This window comes from Helianthus annuus, chromosome 12 (assembly GCF_002127325.2).
Source record: "Helianthus annuus cultivar XRQ/B chromosome 12, HanXRQr2.0-SUNRISE, whole genome shotgun sequence".
Taxonomy (NCBI): domain Eukaryota; kingdom Viridiplantae; phylum Streptophyta; class Magnoliopsida; order Asterales; family Asteraceae; genus Helianthus; species Helianthus annuus.
This window is the reverse complement of record NC_035444.2, coordinates 138,303,179-138,309,178: the sequence shown is the minus strand read 5'-3', so window position 1 is coordinate 138,309,178 and position 6,000 is coordinate 138,303,179.

Genomic DNA, 6,000 nt, shown 5'->3' with positions numbered 1-6,000 from the left:
TGTAGACAATAGACTCCTCTCTCTGACTGACCGTCTGCTTTGAACGAGAGACACTGGGGTGACCATGCAAGACAATTTATTATTACGGGGGCCCACATAATAACAACTTGTAGTGCATGGGAATCCTGGTGGGCTCTGCGGGTCAAACCAAGAGATCACTATCCATTCGAAGTTCTTGAGTTGTTCAAATTTCTATCTAGTAGAACACTAACCGGAATGGTTACTATAACACTCTACGATACAGGAAGACTACACGTATTGTTTGCACTTAACATTCGATCTATAACACGAGTCGTCTGAGACTAGTCATCGAAAGCAAACAAAACTCGTTAGCCACTCATGGAGGATTTTTCCTCAACATTCTCGAAATTCTTGTACATGGGCTGGTTCTTTGGTATCTATGACACCTTACCTTATCTTAGTTATCGGAGATGATTACATTAAACTCTGTCGTTTGATATTTGTCTTATTCTAAGGGATACTATGGCATGAGCCAAGCTATAACCCCTTCATTGTATTATTCGACATCTATGGAAATTATAACAATTTTGTCGAAGCTCGTGGAGCTCAAGGAGTATCAACGTATTCGTCACACGGGCTAGTGCGGCGAAGGATTTTTCCTACTTTGGGCGATTGAGATCCAGGAAGTATGGGATACACGTTGTAAAAATTGGAGACGACCGTTTGGTTTCTCCTCCTCAACGAATTACTTCTTTTCCCATTTAGGCACATGGCTAATACACTCAAGAGGTACTATGCATTTTGGAATGCATTTATTCATGAATATCATTGTTCAAACATACCGGAGCAACACTGTCTTGAGGTTTCCATGACCAATCACATTCTTAATTCTTAGGCGCATGATAGGCTATATCTGTCCAAATAAAAGCCTAGACCCAATGATACTATGTATCGAAAACAATGTGGCGTCGACAAGAAAATCTACGCCTAGAAGAGGGTCAGTTAATTAGCGCCCTACTATTAAAGTTGAACTAGAGGTCATATGGAACAACATGAGGTTGTCTAGTCGTCACTAGTGATGGTACTGATGGTACCGGTAGTTCAAGTGGTTCAATTCCCGATGGGACGAGAATGAGTGGCAATGCTACACTTGGAGATGCAATCACACCAGATTTTAATCCTAAGGCTTTTTCGGATTATAAGCCGCTAGACCTCATTGATACGGAAGGTGCGGTGAGTTCTATCCGCTAGATAAAGACAAGGAAGTCAGTTAATCTTGCTAATAAATGTACTCCTAAGTAAACATTTTGGTAAACGAAAAGCCTTCTGTTGAATGAGGCGTTAACTTGGTGGAATCTCCAAGTGCAAACTATAGGGAGTAATACAATAAAGAGGTTATTGTGGGAAGAACTCAAGAATCTTAAGCGAGAAGAGTATTGCTCGCTAGTGGAAAAATTCCAAGTTTGGGAACCGAGCTTTAGAACTCGATCATGATTAGAGCTAATGTTGTTAGTTACCCCGACGCCTCTACAATCTGTCAAGGATTGATTGCATATTGGATAACACTCGAATCCAAACGCACTGAGCGCTACATTTGGGGTTTAGCCCTGAGATCCGAATCATGATCACATCATGTCACCCTACCTAGATTTATTTTCAAGTAACTCTCTCAGTTAGTCTCACCAAGGATGTGGTGAGGATGGGGGACTGCCCAAGGAGGGTGTTAATAGAAAGAGAAATCCCGTGACAAGCGAAGCGAAGGCGATTAGTGCCATAATCGATGCTCGCATTAAGAAGTATGCTAATAACTTGTCAAAATTCGGAATGAGATAGGTGAAACATTCATCATGAGGGCCCTTGCAAAAGTGACAAGAGTAGCAGTGTGGTGAGACTTGGCACAAAACAGAAACTAATGAGTTAGCTATATTTAAGAATGAACGAGGTGGTTTTTACTCTGGCAAGGAGGTCACTACGAGCATGGATGGTTAAGGATGAATCAAGCTAGGGAGTAAGCAAGTCTAGGAGTATGCTCTACTCTACAACCATCATGTATCAATTCTTTGGATACCAATGTCGGCTTAACTTAGTGTCTTTAGATACTAAGTATATACACGAATTAGAGTCATGTAGGTTAAACATGTCTTGCTCTATCAAGTTAGCTAATGAGGAATTATCGAAGTCATGTGAAGTCATTAAGGGTCACCGATACGTTCCTATCAACCGACCTGTTGCATCCGTGTTGTTTAACACCGGTGTCGGTATTAACTTCATCCCCATAAAATTCAAAGTATGCTTGGCCTAGAGTCAATGAAGCTAGACGCCCCCTCATTCCATAGGATTGGCCAACGGTAGATTAGTTGAGTCAGGAGAAGACATTAAAGGATGCACACTCGAACTTAGAGCACATAAATTTAACATTGACCATTTTACCCGTTCAATTGGGTTGTTACAACGTAGTTTTTTTTACATAGACTAGTTATCCGACAATCAAGCCGAAATTACATGTCAAGAGAAGAGCATTCGCATCCCCCTGGTCGATGGAGAACATTTGTTAGCTCACAGGGAGAAACAGGACATGCCTCTACGAATTATTAATTGCATGAAAGCTTGAAGGTGTCTGAGAAAAAGGATACATTGCCCTTCTTGCCCGTGTGGCTGACAAGAAGGTCGAGGAGCGCAAGGTGGAGGACATACCTGTGGTAAGGGGATACCCTGAAGTCTTTTCAGAAGACTTGCTGGGACTGCCTCCACAACGACAAGTGGAATTCCGTATCGATCTAGTGCCAGGAGCTGCACCAGTGGCAAAAGCTCCGTATAGACTGGCGCCCTCAGAGATGCAGGAATTATCTACTTAGCTTCAGGAACTTCTTGACAAGGGTTTCATTAGACCGAGTTTCTCGCCTTGGGGAGCTCCGGTGTTATTTGTCAAGAAGAAGGATGGAACCTTTCGGAGGTGCATAGATTACAGAGAACTAAACAAGCTAACTATCAAGAATCGGTATCCTTTACTGAGGATCGACGATTTGTTTGATCAATTACAAGGTTCCAACTTTTATTCCAAGATTGATCTAAGATTCGGATATCATCAGCTGCGGATTTAAGAGGAAAGCATTAGTAAGACAGCGTTTAGGACTTGCTATGGACATTACGAGTTCCTTGTTGTGCCTTTCAGCTTAACAAACGCTCTCGTTGTATTCATGGACTTGATGAATCAGGTATGTAGACCATACCTCGACAAGTTTATGATCGTATTCATTGATGACATTTTAATATACTCACGAACAGAGGCGGAACATGAACAACATTGAGAACTATTCTGGAGCTACTTAAGAAAGAACAATTGTATGCCAAATTCTCAAAATGCAAGTTTTGGATTCGCGAGGTCCAATTTCTCGGTCACGTGGTGAACGAGAACGAAATACATGTTGACCCAGTTAAGATAGAAGCCATAAAGAACTGGAACGCCCCAAAGACCTCAATGGAAGTAAGACAATTTCTGGGCTTAATGGGATACTATCGTAGACACTGAGAATTTTTCTAAAATTTCTCAACCGCTAACCTCGCTCCCGCAAAAGGATAAAAGTTTGACTGGGGTGAAAAAAAACAAGAAATGGCATTTCAACTACTCAAAGATAAATTATGCCAAGGGCCAATCTTATCACTTCCAGACAGTACTGATGACTTTGTGGTGTATTGTGATGCATCGCATCAAGACTTGGGTTGCATGTTAATGCAACGTGAAAAAGTCATCGTGTACGTGTCACGACAGTTAAAAGTTCACGAAAAGAACTTTATCACTCATGACCTAGAGCTAGGCTCAGTGGTACTTGCTTTAAAAATATGGTGTCATTATCCCTATGGTACAAAGTGCACTATATTTGCCGATCACAAGAGTCTGCAACATATATTCAATCAAAAGGAATTAAACGTGCGCCAACATCGTTAGGTGAAGTTTTTGAGTGACTATGACTGTGAAATCAAGTACCATCCAGGCAAAGCAAACATTGTAGCTGATGTTATGAGCTAGAAGAGCATGTTAAAACATTAAGAGTACGAGCTTTCGAGTTGACAATTCAAAGGAGCTTTACCACTCGAGTGCGCGATGCATAACGGGAAGCCCTAAAGCCAGGAAATATACGAGCAAAATACTTGCGAGGAGCAAGGAAACTAATGGAAACAAACAAAGATGACTCTTTATATTTCAGGGGAAAGATCTGGATTCCCTATTTTGGTGGCTTACGAGACTTTAGTGCTGGATGAAGCACACAAGTCCAGATATTCAATACACCCAGGATCTGATAAGATGTATCAGGATTTAAAAGAATACTATTGGTGGCCTAAACTCAAGAAAGATATTGCGACCTACGTTGGGAATTGCCTAACTTGTGCAAAGGTCAAGGCCGAATATCAAAAGCCATCTAGGTTACAACAACCCGAGATTCCTGTTTGGAAATGGGAACATATATCAATGGACTTCATTACAGGACTCCCACGGACCTCTCGAGGTCATGACATGATATGGGTTATCGTTGATCGATTAACCAAGTCGGCTCACTTCTTACCTATTCGTGAAAAAGACAGTACCGCGAAGTTAGCTGAAATCTACCTCAACGAGATTGTGGCACGTCATGGAGTGCCTATTTCGATAATCTCAGATTGCGATGGTTGCTTTGTGTCAAGAATATGGCAATCATTTCAAGAATCGCTTGGATCTCGTTTGGATCTAAGTACAACATTTTATCCGCAAACCGATGGCCAAAGCGAACGAACCATCCAAACATTGGAAGACATGCTCCGTGCATGTGTGATGGATTTAGGCGGAAACTGGGATACTCATTTACCTCTGGTAGAGTTCTCGTATAATAACAGTTATCACACAAGCATCAAAGCCGCCCCATACGAAGCACTATACGGACGGAAGTGCCGATCACCACTGTGTTGGGCAGAAGTCGGTGACAAACAACTCATTGGCCCTAAACTAGTCCAAGAGACTGATGACAAGATAGCAAAGATACGAGACCGTATCAAGGCGGCTCGTGATAGACAAGAGCTACGCGGACAAAAGACGTAAACCACTATCCTTCGAGGTTGGAGACAAAGTCTTACTAAAAGTCTCGCCTTGGAAAGGCGTAGCTAGATTCGGGAAACGCGGAAAACTAAACCCGAGATACATTGGGCCATTTGAGATTCTAGAAAAGATCGGTACTGTCGCGTACAAGTTGAAACTGCCAGAAGAACTCGGTAACGTACACGACACATTTCATGTGTCGAATCTCAAGGAAAGTCCGACGGTTGAGACTGTATCATCCCGGCGGATGAAAATCATGTAGACGACACGCTCCAGTTTACCGAAGAACCCATCGAGGTTATGGACAAGAAAGTCCACAAGACAAGGAGAAGTCGTATCGAACTAGTCAAGGTCCGCTGGAATTCACGTCACGGACCCGAGTACACATAGGAACGTGAAGATCTGATTAAGGCTAAATATCCCCTCCTGTTCGAGAAGACTTGGGCAAAGGATGGCTCAACTTGAATTTCGGGACGAAATTCTTTTTAACAGGGGGAGAATGTGACAACTGGCAAATAACCGGCAGTTCCGTACAATCTAATCACTATGTTTATTTACATAATCTCATGCACTTAGCGTAATTTAATTACGTAACTGTGTCGTATACTGGATAACAGTGTTAGGACAAGAAAACAAAGCTAAAACATATGTTGGTTTTCGTCGTAAATGCGAAACCAAACAAACAATGTCCTAAAAGTGTTAGTAGGAAGTGTTGCGTGCACTATTCACGGTTACACTATTCATGCCAGCAAAACCGTGGAACAGAACGAAATACCGGAAAACGACACACGGATAACATAACCGAGTCCATTTTTTATAAGAAAACAATAAGACTAAAACATATCTTGCAAAGATACAAGACTTTCCGGTACGACGCCCAAATTGCTAAAATGTCCGTTTCGACCAAAAATATGACATTTTAACTCGTCCGATACCATGATTTAGCATTTCCGTAACTCCATGATTATGAC